This window comes from Vanacampus margaritifer, chromosome 10, assembly GCF_051991255.1.
Source record: "Vanacampus margaritifer isolate UIUO_Vmar chromosome 10, RoL_Vmar_1.0, whole genome shotgun sequence".
In the NCBI taxonomy this organism is placed as follows: Eukaryota; Metazoa; Chordata; class Actinopteri; order Syngnathiformes; family Syngnathidae; genus Vanacampus; species Vanacampus margaritifer.
The window spans coordinates 26,619,384-26,632,356 of NC_135441.1; the positions used below are offsets into that span (position 1 = coordinate 26,619,384).

General features: G+C 40.8%; 1 long non-coding RNA gene across 1 annotated transcript in view; it reads left to right on the forward strand.

Annotated features, from left to right (window-relative positions):
* The window catches only part of LOC144058754 (uncharacterized), a 102,756-nt gene that overhangs the window by 72,608 nt on the left and 17,175 nt on the right, over positions 1-12,973 (forward strand). Inside the window, exon 2 of the long non-coding RNA XR_013295471.1 lies at positions 4,061-4,215. This is a non-coding gene — a long non-coding RNA (uncharacterized LOC144058754). The remainder of the gene's footprint in view (positions 1-4,060; positions 4,216-12,973) is intronic.

The following is a 12,973-nucleotide window of genomic DNA, read 5'->3' on the forward strand; positions in this document are numbered from 1 at the left end:
TCGGGGCTCGCTTGGCGCCGGCTTGGCGAGGTACAATCCTCAGCTTTGACTTGAAGTGATGGTAACGGCCTGGCTGACCGTCTTTTGGATTGGATCTATACCCCCCCCCCCCCCCCCACACCCCTTCAACATCGTCAGGTCAAGCCATTGGTGCTGCTGCCCAAATCTTCTTCGTCTGTCATCCGTCCCACTGTGCTCGCCATCTTACCCCCCCCGCCCTTTTTTTTGTCTTGCATCTCATCCGTCTCCATTCATCATGTGAGGCTTCCCCGCACGTTTGTTTCCCCTCGCGTCTTCATGCACGTTAGCCACAGGTTTCGAGACCCTCTCAACAATGCATCATAAAGATTCTGCTGTAAAATAATGATTAATAATCCCTAAAAGGATTAAAGAACGGAATAAAAGGACGATGTGCGTAGAACTCGAGTCGGCAAAGGTAATCTGCTTCATGTCTGAGCCGTTCTTTCAATTAAGGGACGATGTGAGTGTCGCTGCTGTAAGGCGACACAATGGCAATTTGAGGCCACTACATTAGGGACAAGCGCACAATCTGATGTCGTGTTGCGGATGGTCATCGCCGGCGAGGGCCTTCGACAGACGTAGTTACAGCTAAACTATATGGGACTGTTTCTTTAACCAATCAGATTTCACATTTGTCCTTAAAGGGTCAGCAAGCTGACCTTTGATGAAGTCAGCATTTTTCCACATTCGAATTGGTTGGTCCGAGCAAAACTTGTTACTGCCAACTTAGGCTGGCAAAACATCGCTCACAATCAGCATCTTTGGTGAGTATGAGGTTTAATCTATATAAAATAGACAAAATTGACTTCCTCAATAGTTGTTGTGTATTCACGTGTGCCTGTTTGCTGAGCCCCCCCCCCCCCTCCAGATTCATACTGTGCTCCCCCTACAGGCGCTTCATCTGTGGCTGTTTTTTTCCCTCCCTCATTCTCATTTTTTTCATTGGAGAAAATGTTGCGCTGTAAAAGGTGACCCGACAGGCTCTCATCGGATGACAACAAAGCTATTCATGGCACATATGCATGCTGGTATTTGCATTATTACTTTTTTTTTAATTTTTTTTTTATTATAGTCATGTTGGTTTCTGTAATTGCAGCGTGCTAGTGGTGGTATTAAGAGCTGGATTAAGTCTGCACTGAAGGCCCGGGTTCCAAATGTACATCCAGCCGCTGATTTAATGAGATCCAACATAAGCTGTCTCAGATTTCACACTTTCAGACAGGTATTAGTTACCTCCCCCAAGGAGTGTGTGACATGACCACTTTCTGCACAAACTTAATCTAAAGTAATTTCAAAGCCGTGTGGATCTGAATCAGTTTGTTTTGTCTTTTTTTTTTTTTAAATTAAGGCTACATTATGCTTAATTTCTGGGTGTATTGCAGGAATCTTAGGGTGCATCCTGTAGCACGAGAACCCTTTTAATGAAACTGAGGATTGTTTTGCATGGAGGAGTATAAAGCCAGATAGACGAACAGATACTTCATACCATCAGCAGGGCACACACATACTGATAAATTGAGAGAAATTTGAGCCTTTTTTTTTTTTTTTGGAACACCAAACACCGAAATGTAACAACAGCCAATTAAGAAGTTGGCACTGTTGACGGTCACAAATAGAAGAGCAACTTGTGTTGAGCGTTCTTAATATGTTGGCCGATAAAAATGTCGAGAAAGGTTTGCCACCGCATTGTAGTTGACAGGTAAGCTAACAGTTAGCCTAGCTTCTTTTATTCCTCCGCGTGAACTTCTGCTGATTCTTTTATTTGTGATGCTCGTGTCTTAACTAGTTCCAACTGTTAAGAGTCCCGTAGTTGGGAATGCTGCAGTCCACTGCGGCTCCGTGGGTCGTGCGGCGTAGCTTTGACCGGTAATCAGGAGGCGATGGTTCGAATCCCAACTTAGACAGATCGCAGTTCAAGTTTTTTGCTTATAATTGGAATTTGGTATTTGATGTGTAAGTAACTAAAGTTCTCTAAAAATCAGAAAGGTGCAGATCGTGACAGACATTATAACCCGCCTACCTCAAGTCACCTACTTGTGTGTTGCAATGGAGCTCAACAAGCCGGCCTCGATCCAATCTGCTTCGCCCCAAATGACATCATTGATGGTACACGCGCAGGAAGTAAACCAGATGAGATGAAATGCACGTTTTGTGCTTTTCAGGATCATTTGACTTGATTTTCAAGTTTGCTCCGTATTGCTGTGTCACTCATCAGCAAATGTTCTTATTTCAGTTCCTGAGACTAATAAGAGAAGAGCGAGATCCCTCACATGGTTTGTTGTGACATATTTAGGTTATCGTCTACTGTGAGAAAAAGAACCGGAACCAGCTGGGGATGAAGTTTACACGGCCGTCAGTTTTCGGTGAGGAAATGACAAAATCCCAGCACGCGTCTTCATTGAGGTGTACTGGAAGCCTCGTGAACATTTTCCTCCCTCAACTCGTGTTGTTACCATGTTCTCACAAAACCAAGCAGCCAATCGGCGTTGGAGCCGCAGGCAAAAGCCCCGCCCCTCCTCATGTCTAATGCATGTTTGTCTTTTTGAAGCATTGCAGTTTGCCCCTGCGGATGCTTCTTAAAAAAAAAAAAAAAAAAAAATTCTCCCCTTTCTTGCCCTCCTTTATCATGATTGGCGCCGTGCCCGACTTCACGCACTTCCTGACAGTGAGCGATGAGGCACAATTTGCGGGAAATCTCCTCTAAGGGTCTCCGATGAGCTCAGCGATTCAGGATGGACTCCGCCATCAAGTCGTACCTTCAGCAAATAAACAAATCACCCGGAAGGACCTTGATGGTGCTTGCCGGCGTTTGTTGACAAATCATTTGAAGGCGTCTGTAGTGATGTAATGTAGTGAGACGCAACAGCGTGAATGAGATGGACTCAAGAGCCCCTCCCCCCCTTGAACCCCAAGCTCCTTCGTTTACCGGCAAGGGCAGAAGGGCGAGAACCTTTTTTTTTTATTTTTAATCCTCACGCTTTCCTCTTAACTATGGAGGACCAAAACTGCCAAAATTAAAAATAAATAAATTACTAAATAAATAAATAAAAAAATAAAAGTGAAAATAAAAACAGATATAAAAATATAATTCTAAAATTAAATACAAAAAATAAATATAAATGCAAATGAAAACAAAAAGAAAATATTATATATCCATAAATAAAAAAAAATTAAATACAAGATTCAAAAAATCAAAAATTAATATTAAAAATAAATGTTGAAATAAATACAAAAATAAATATATGAATAGAATTAAATATCAATCAATCAATAAAAATGCTCTGCTCTCACATTTATTTATTTCATGCTGCAGACGCTGTCAGGTCAAAATGTTATTCAAATGAGGGGGGTGGTCATAAGCGTGTCTTGGGTTGAGCTCCGCCATTGCAAAGTATTTATTTCAACATTCAACATTTTTAATTTATTTTAATTTAAATTTTTTGAAATCTCGTTTTTTATTTTTGTATTTATTTTTACTTTCATTTATTTATTATATTTATATATATAGTTTTTATTGCAATTTTTTTGTATTTAATTTTTGAATTAATTATATCTGTTTTTATTTTCACTTTTATTCATTTATTTATGTATGTATTTATTTTTTAATTTGGGCAGTTTTGGTCCTCTGTAGTCAACACTTCTGAGGCATAATTATCAAGGCAACATATCGGTTGCAATTTAACGCAGCTGTTTGATTATGCACATTTTACAGAATCCTTTTTTTTTTTAAGCATTTGTTCGAAGGATGTTGGTCGCTTTGATCGTCACACCTAAAGCGCACGCTGCCGCCTCAGATATGACAAAAGAAAAAGTACAACGCAAGGAGTTCCTGTTGTCTTTGCTTTCTCAAAACTATCACGTTTCATTAAGAGACAGTTTAGTTGCGAAATACTTTTTGCACACTTTATCAAATCTCCGCCGTTTGAGGTTGGACTTGAAAAAAAAAAACAGTTGAGGAAAAAAAAGGAAGGTACTGATCATGATCCAGGAGGTTTCAAAGCGGTGCGTAACGGCGAGTGTTTAATTTTATCTGTTGCAGTATGCATGGCGAGGCGGCTGCGTAATCAAGCCTGTGAAGTCCACATCTGACGGAAGGATTCTCTTTCTGATCGCGGCCCCTCTTGAAGTCACTCCATTCGCCGCCGAGCGTGTTCGAATCAGACTCGCCGCGACGTTGCCGCGCGGCTCCGCCAGGTTTGGGTTTACCTGACATGATTCTAGATGTGTTATTTCCCACAGACCCCCAAGGGTCCGACTCAACATTGATGGATGTAGAGTGGCTCGGGTGAGGGGGATCGCCCCTCCCCCCCACCCGCCCCGGACTCTTCCAATGGTACAAAACCTTAGGAATTCCCCTTGGGCCTTTTCAATTACAGTTTGACCAAGCTTTACACTGTGATGATGTGTTGCTTTGGGGAAGTGACATTAATGAAGAGGACAAATGTGCTTTTGTCCCTAAAGAGCATAGCGCTGCCACAAAGGGACTTTAATGGGGAGAAATTCACGGCACGCTAACCTATTGTCATTGATAGTTGAAGCCGGGCAGACTGCTGTGTCTTTGGGATTCGTCTCAAGTTAAAGAACTATTGACGCAAATAGTTGTAGCGCTAGCCGATGGCTAAAAGGGGAGTGCGAGGGAGTAATTAGCGACTAGCGCTGCTTTGAGGAGCCCAGGTGACGCATTTCGGAAGCGGCCGGCCTGACCTTGGATTGGAGATATGCTAACGGTATGTCTAAGAGAGGCACGCTAGTCGTCAGTGGCAGAGGTGGGGCAGAGGTGGCAAATCCAGGTCCAGAAAGTAGCTAGCAAGCTCCCTAGCTAGAGAGCTAGCCAGCGAGCTCAAGGGGCTAAAGCCAAACTGTGGCAGGGTTTTTACTTTCTGGACCTGGATTTGCCACCTCTGAGGTGGAGGACTGACTTAAAGGGAACTAAACAATGCTATAAAACGTTCTATTATTTATTAAATGTGTTGTTTGCTTACACCAATGATGTATTTATTCTAAAACATAAAGCTCATTGCCATTTTTAGGTTTGTTTGCGCCCAAGAGGGCAAATTCAGCCTTATTAATCCCTGCTAGCTTTATTTGCTATTTTACAGTTAATTTTCATTGACGACAAGTTATAGATTTGACAATATATGTAGACTCAATTCAACTCAGATTTATTGGGTTGGTTATGAGTAGTTAAGGGGGCTCGAAACAAACCTGCCTTTCCAATGCTTATGCTGCATTCGAGGAAGGTCGGAAGTCGGATTTGGCTTTTCCCACTTTGGACCTGAAAGTGTTAAACAACTAAAATGGCGTATAGTGACAATATATATTTTTTGATCCTCAAAACACATTTTGACCTCCAGCAAACTTGCCTTCTCGTAATTTTGCTTCATTTATGTATTTATTTTATTTCATAAGCATTCCATACAGTCCAGTATAGTTCACCGTATAATTTTATGCAAGGCGATAGCGGCATACTGTCACGTATGTTGTGTTACGTGAATTTATGTTGAATATTTATGACTAAACAAAGCTATCTGGTTTTATACTTGAATTAATTGTGTTTTACTATTCACGGTATGTGTTTCCATGGAGGTCGCCATTTTGAGTGACATCATATTGAAGTCGTGGTCCTTTTTCCCCCAACCGACGCCGCAAGTGGGATTTCCGAGTTCAAGGGGGCGTTCCCCTGCACACTTCCTGGTTTGAAGTCGGGCAAAGTCTGACTTCCCACTTTCCTCGAATGCACAATTAGCACCCGCAGCACTCGGCTTGACATGGCTTCATTTGCAAAACTATCAAGTAGTTCAAGTCGCTAAGTCCAAGACGGTTTCATGAGTTTTTGCCAAGCAAGTCCCAAGTCCTAGAATTGGTGACTTAACTGTAACTGGAGTCAAGTCATGTGACTCAAGTCCGCCACCTCTGCTGTTTTGCAAAACCATCAGTTATGTATTTACCTGTCTGTTAAATCGCACCTGCTTCCTAAAGATACAGAAACATTGATGCTATACATATGCAACATTTTCCCGTAGCGTCGTCGCTGATTTCTATGCGCTGTACCCAATCGACTGCATTGCAATTCCCATGAATAATGGCAAGGATAGAAACTTACAAGACTGCCGATCCAGCAAATTACATGTTTCATGAGTTGTGTGTATTAAGATGCGATCTTAAAATGAGCTCGAAGCCCCGCAACAAGGCGAGGAAAGGACGCCAGAGGCCGTGATAATCTTGAATCATCAAAAAAAAAAAAAGTTAATCGCTGATCATCTGCATCATATAGCGAGCGCATACACTCTCGCTTATACTTCATTTGGTGCACGTGCATAATCCAATGAGATCCAATATGAGCGCAAGGTCAGAGAGCTAATTATGAGCCATAGGTGTATTTTTGTAGCATGCGGTGACGGTAACGGTAAATTACAAAACGCTGTATGTTGCACTTCTACGACCAGAAGAACAAAGTATATTAACAAAATTGTTAAATGAATACCCCATCAACGTGCAAATGATCTTTTTAATGGCTCCATTTTGCTTCGGTGTGAGATCCTATTAGATTGCGAAGGTGTATCTAATATTGTGTAATTACATTTCATCATATCCTATGTCAACCACTGCTTCTTTTTTTTTTTTTTGCCGGCTGCTAATAATCGCAGTCATTTGCAGCGAGGAGGTTAATACGTTTGTGTTGCGCCCCCCCCCGAGAGCCCGCCGCATCCTGTACAGATGTTGAGGGTGGAGACGCCGTTTGCTTGTCGCCGGAGTTAAAAATGAAACCCAGTGTGTAAGGATTGAAGTCCCCGCGTAGTATCGGGGCCCTCGCGGACCGCCGAGGTTACCGAGACGACTCGCTTTGATCATTTTCCACGTTCCCAAATAAATTTTCCTTTTGAACATTTCAATCCACTCGTGCTTTTATTTAGACGATGAAGCCTATTTAGACAATCAAGGAGTCGGGCAAAGAAATAATGAGGCCTGCCATCCTCGCACCGGCGTCAGCGTGGACGCGGGCTCCCTTTCAATCAGTTAAAAGCGGCGCTGTAATTAAAGCTCTGCCCAAATCATTTTCATAAAAAACTTGCTCAATTTCTTTAGATCTGTTGTCAGCAAGCAGCAACCGTCTTCGCCACTCTCGGAGAAATTCCACTGACCCACATAGTTGATCTCATTTTTCAAGCGCATAATAATATCGATTCCCCAGTTAAGAAAGTGGAGGTTCTATTAATAGTCCCATTTGAGGTGCACTTCCTCCTCCTTCTCTTTGCTGCTAAATTCCCCGAGTAGGCGCGTACACAGCATCTCATTTGAGCAAGGCCCGGGATGATGACCTCGCGCAGGCCCGAGCCGCTTCGTCAGCCGCTTTGCAGCCGCTGACTGCTCACAGGCGCCTCTTTAGCGCAAGCGTCACACGTGACAACCTGCGATGCCACCTCAACGCGTCTTTCCCCCCTGCTAACGACAACATCCCATTGATCTTTAGCACCGTTTTAACAGCTCCGATTGCACCCGCACGTGCGCCACATTGAAAAACAGCAGCAGCTGGAAGGCTTTTTCTCTCACTCTTACGCTTTATTGAAGGCAGTGGTTGGCTGACGTTTTACACACCAAGTAGCACCTGACAAAATATAGCGGCGCTTCAAATGTCTCTATAACGGCCAGACGTTTTCAGAAAAGGGATGCCGTGGGTGCCAGCCGATTTAAGCATTTTTGACTGATCTTTCAAGGTCCACAGAAAAATATGTGTTTGGACTATGGAAACGCACATACTACCAAATGAAAGATTGGACTCTCATCTTTCATCAGAAAAAAAAGTTTGTTTCTACCTTATTCCGTTTTTCAGTAATCAACAATAGAAAATGGTTAGTTTCACCTCTGTTTAAAAAAAAACGTCTTTTAACGTCTTTGGCACTCCTCCATAGGATTTTACTAAACGTTATTTAACGTTTTTGGCAGTCAAAGAGTTAAAAATACAGGAGCATAGAAGGCACAAGCATTCATCAAAAACAAGATTGTATTCCTAAAAAAACGTTTACTGGGCTGCCTTGAGATACAAGTGACCTGACTTAAGGGGATACTTGATTCATTGAGCCGTTTTCAGCAGTTCATATTTTGTTTAGATAGAATGTGATAAAAAAAAAAAATAATGTACAATTAATACCTTAATATACAAATTTTTCCACTTGCTGTTTACTGAAGATGACATCACCTGTGCTGAGGAAGTAGGTAACGACCAATCACCTGTTTTCTGAGTTTGGTCAGCAAACTGAGCCATGATTGGTCGTTACCTACTTCCTCAGCATGATCATGCTCGATTATACAGCAGGCTTTGATCCAGCTTCTGACATGAAGATATCGCTTAAAGCAATGGTAGTTATTACAAAAAAACGGCCAGCTGGTGGCAGCAGAGTATAAGAGATCAGCCAGGGCGATGTTACAACAAGCTCTTTCCCCAGTGTTTTCAACATGTTTTTGAATGATGATGAAATTTAGCTATAATCTAATCCTAATTGCGGGAAACAGATACAAATATACTTTTTTTTTCCTGATGAAAGAAGAGACTCTAATCTTTCTTTTGGTGGGTTCCATGTTTTTGTAGCAATAGAACACAATATTCTGTGGACCTGGCAAAATCAGTCAAAATCCAGTAAAACAGCTGGGAGCGAAGGGGTTTGCTTCAGTGAAAATGGCTGGGAGGGAAGGAGTTAACAAATGTCCCGTAAAACTATCTAGCAAACTACAACAATACTTAATGTTATAGTGCAGAACCCCACCAAAGCCAAACAATCCCAATTTGGACCACTACCAAATTGGGCAACACTTTTCACTTCCTGCATAAACTAAAATGTTGCCATTAAGATTCATGTGTTATTCACTAACGAGTTAAGCAACATGCAAACAAATCTTGCAATTTCAGAAAGTGGTTTAATAGTTTGGTATTTTAAAACGCATGCCCTCATTTCAAGCTATTCAAATTTGGATTTAAATTTGCCAGATGAAAAAAGAAATTGGTTGCAGTGGAATAATGGCACTTTAAGAGCAAAATTTTTTTAAAAAATTTTTTTTTTTACTCCAAGTCTAGAAATGTGCATTTTCCCCACGTTTGGAGACCCTTAAAAAATGTCCACGTAGTCAAAAGGTAACATCCATCTTATGTTTGAAGCTGCACTTGAGTGTGCTGAAATGTTTCTGAGTCTCGTGTGATTTTGTGAAGGAAAAGCGTCGCAGTGCATTTTTGTCACACACAAAGAGAACAAAAGCGGAAAGTTTTTGTCTCACCTGTAGCTGGAAAAGAGGCAACAGGAGGCCCATTTGCATCATGCAAAGTTCCCTTGGTGACATTTAGTCATGCTGAGATCTTTTTTTACTGCGTCGGCTTCTACTATTTTGTGTTTCCACGCGGCGGAGTTGATTGGCAAGCACAGGCCACGAGAGCAATCATAAATAACCACAAAAATCCGTTTGAAAAGAGTAACAGCATACATTTCCATCGCATACAAATTGCAATACAAACAGCTACTTTTGTTTCTGTGTTTTTTCATGGGCTGCGCATAATTCAAAATACAATAGAACCTTGATTTAACAAACTCATAGGGGAAGGGTAGCCGATTGTCCATTTTATTGAAGGATATAGTACAAAATTGTCATTTTGTACATTTTTTTTCATGGTCTAAAAATAGTACAAAACTTTTGTTAAATAGGTATAAAAAAAAAAGGTTAGTTTTTCCAAACTTATAATGGTGAGCAGCTAGTGGTTTTAACTCTTTGACTGCCAAAAACGTTAAATAACGTTTAATAAAATCCTAGGGAGGAGTGCCAAAGACGTTAAAAGGCGTTTTTTTTCAAAACAGAGGTGAAACTAACCATTTTCTATTGTTGATTACTGAAAAACGGAATAAGGTAGAAACAAACTTTTTTTTCTGATGAAAGATGAGAGTCCAATCTTTTTTTGGTAGTATGTGTGTTTCCATAGTCCAAACACATAATTTTCTATGGACCTTGAAAGATCAGTCAAAATGCTTAAAATCGGCTGGCACCCACGGCATCCCTTTTCTGAAAACGTCTGGCAGTCAAAGAGTTAATGAGCTACGACGTTAGCATTAGCACTCTTCCTTTCGCTGCTCCGTTCTGATTGGCTGTCATAGCGCAGGGATGAGCAAAAAAACAACTCTCAACTGCACCAAAATCCGTGTTTGACCGATGTGTGACAGAATTGAAAGAATTGAAGAAAATAGAAGTCACTCAAGGGTTGACGAACAAACTCACGACCTTTAACATGGGAGACAGCCAATTTACTCCCTGAACCACACGGCCGAGTCTATTTGGTCCCACTCTAAATAGATTCATATTTATCTAAATAGAATCAAATCTACTCTACAGAATGTTCTGCGTAGTTATACACTCTGCAATTCATTAATATGCGCGGTTCCTTGGCAAAAGGGGGAAACTAATTACCTGAAAGAGAGGCGCCTTCGCTATGAATTGCAGTGTGTGTGTGTGTTGCTTTATTTGCTACGGCAAAGTGAAACAAAAAATGTATTTAGCAGATTGGCTTCAGATAAAATCATTTGTCATGCACCAAATTATCATCTGGAAATCTTATGAAAACACAACAACCAAATAAAAGCGCTTGCATCCGCCCTTTGTATATGCTTAGTATAGATGCGTAGTTGTGTCATCAGTAGAGTTTATAAACTTGCATGTATTTATACCTCCTGCTAGAGCTCGTGAAATAAATGTAGTAAAAGCAAAGTAGGTGTCACTTTTAAGCAGTTGCGTTTGATTCCACTCTTGTTTAGATGTTTTTTTTTCTCCGCCCTCCTCCTTTTGTATCTTGTTTTTTTCCCCGCCCGCATGTTGTTTGTGAATAAAGCAGCCACGCTTCGCATTGAAATGGAGCCTCTTCCAAACAATCGATGATCCTCTCCGACTGCTTTGTGATTTGCTTTTAATCACCTGATAGCGATCACATCGACTTAATTGCTCGTTTAATCGTGCGCTAACAATCCACGTTGGCGCCTCCTGACGTGAAAATCGGCATTTGCCGATGTTGATATTGAAAGTTGAGCGGCAAGGGAACACATGCAGCCGCCGTCTTACAGAAACAAACGAGGGACGCTTCATTCATCGTTTTTTTTGGCGGGGGCAAAAAATAAAAAATAAATAAAAAGGGCCCTCGCTCGACCGCTTCTTGGCACACACGACAAACGCCGGTAAGACAAAAGCCGGCGCAGCACAACACGCTTGCGTCATGGTGTCGCTGTCAGAACATTCGGAGCCTAAGAGGTGTGTTTTATTTCCACAGTCGGCTAAATTGTTGAGCACAGACTGTGATTTCGCCTCCTTTTTTGTGCGCGCGAGGACATGTTTATGGGCTAATAGGCCTTTGTTAGCGCTCCTCTATTTATTTAATACAATTGTAGTGTGAACAGAAGGAATAATAAACAGGCCGACGAGACATACGATTCGTCTTTGGGCCTGTGTAAGGACACAAAAGGGGGACGTTTCCACAGCGGAAAGTAAATTCTTTTGAAGTGGAACTAATCATCTGAGGGATGGTTCTCGTTGTCCTAACAACGCAGCTGAATTGGAATGAGCCTCCCTTTTTTTTTGCGGCCGATATGTTTTCTTTTTTGCATTCAGAGCTGATGATGATCGTACTTTCACGGCCTGTCCGCACGCATTGTGCGTCCCGACTCCTTTGCGGATAAGTCTTTACTTGGAGACGCCGAACGCACGGTGGGTGACTCCCGGCCTGTGACGTCAACCCCCCCCACCCCCCTTTTTCCCCCACTCGTACCCCCTCCCCTTACCCGCACTCCTTTCAGCTTTTTAATACTGTCAACATGAAAAGGGCAGAGCAAATCCTCTCCTACAACACAGTGAAAAGATCAAGACTTTTAAACTTGTCATGTCATCGTGCTTAAGATGGCGCCTACGCGGCTGGTCGGATAAATCCAGAGTTTACGCGTGAGAATACGCTCGCGTGATATTTGAAAAAAAAAAAGTCAAGTTGGGACAGTCAAATAAAATAACATGCAATCTTGTGTAATTGGCTTCAGTCACTTTCTTATAATGGCTAATTTTACTTGTCATTATATGCTGGACTCGCAAGCTAATCTGAGCGTCTTTAGCATGGAATATTAACAACATAAATACATAACAGACATGCAGGGTGGGTGAACATTAAAATCCATATTCCAATATTACGAAACCATCAAAACAAATGATGCAGGTTCTTTATTAGATGGGAAAATGTAAGTTATTCCACGTATTCAAATGTAAACCTTGGTGGCGTCAACAACAACAAATCATCTGAAGATGAAGAAACAACACGATAAGAATTTAAGACTTAAAACAATAAGAAATCCCCGTCTGTGTTGTCAGTTTAACAAATGTTTTAATGAATTGCGCTATTAATAGTCATTATTTGGCACTTTTCTCTCACCAAAAATAAAACCAAAAAAAATAACAACCTAAGTACATAACTATGTACGATTTAAAATAAATTAATACAAAAATAACAATCAACTCGTTCATTTATGAAAATAATGAATGGAAACATAAATAAATACAAAAATAGAAATTCAGCAAATAAAAATGAACCTCAATACACAATACATAGGCGTAAAAATACATTTTAATTTAAAAATACTCAATGAATAAAAAAAATAAACTAAAATGACCAACCTTAAAACATATTTCAGAAATATAAACAAAAATTTGAAATAAATGAAAATGAACAACCTGAATGCAAATGCAAAGATATAAAACATAAATAAATACAATTAGCAGTAAATTAACATACATTTACATGTATAAAAATCAATTTAAAACATAATATAAAAATGAATGAAAACAAAAAGCCTACTAGAACAACCAAACTCTATCCATCTATGTGAATCTAAATCTAAATCTAATCCAATGTAATCCATTGTGCAGAACAATAGAGCAGAGTGACGTG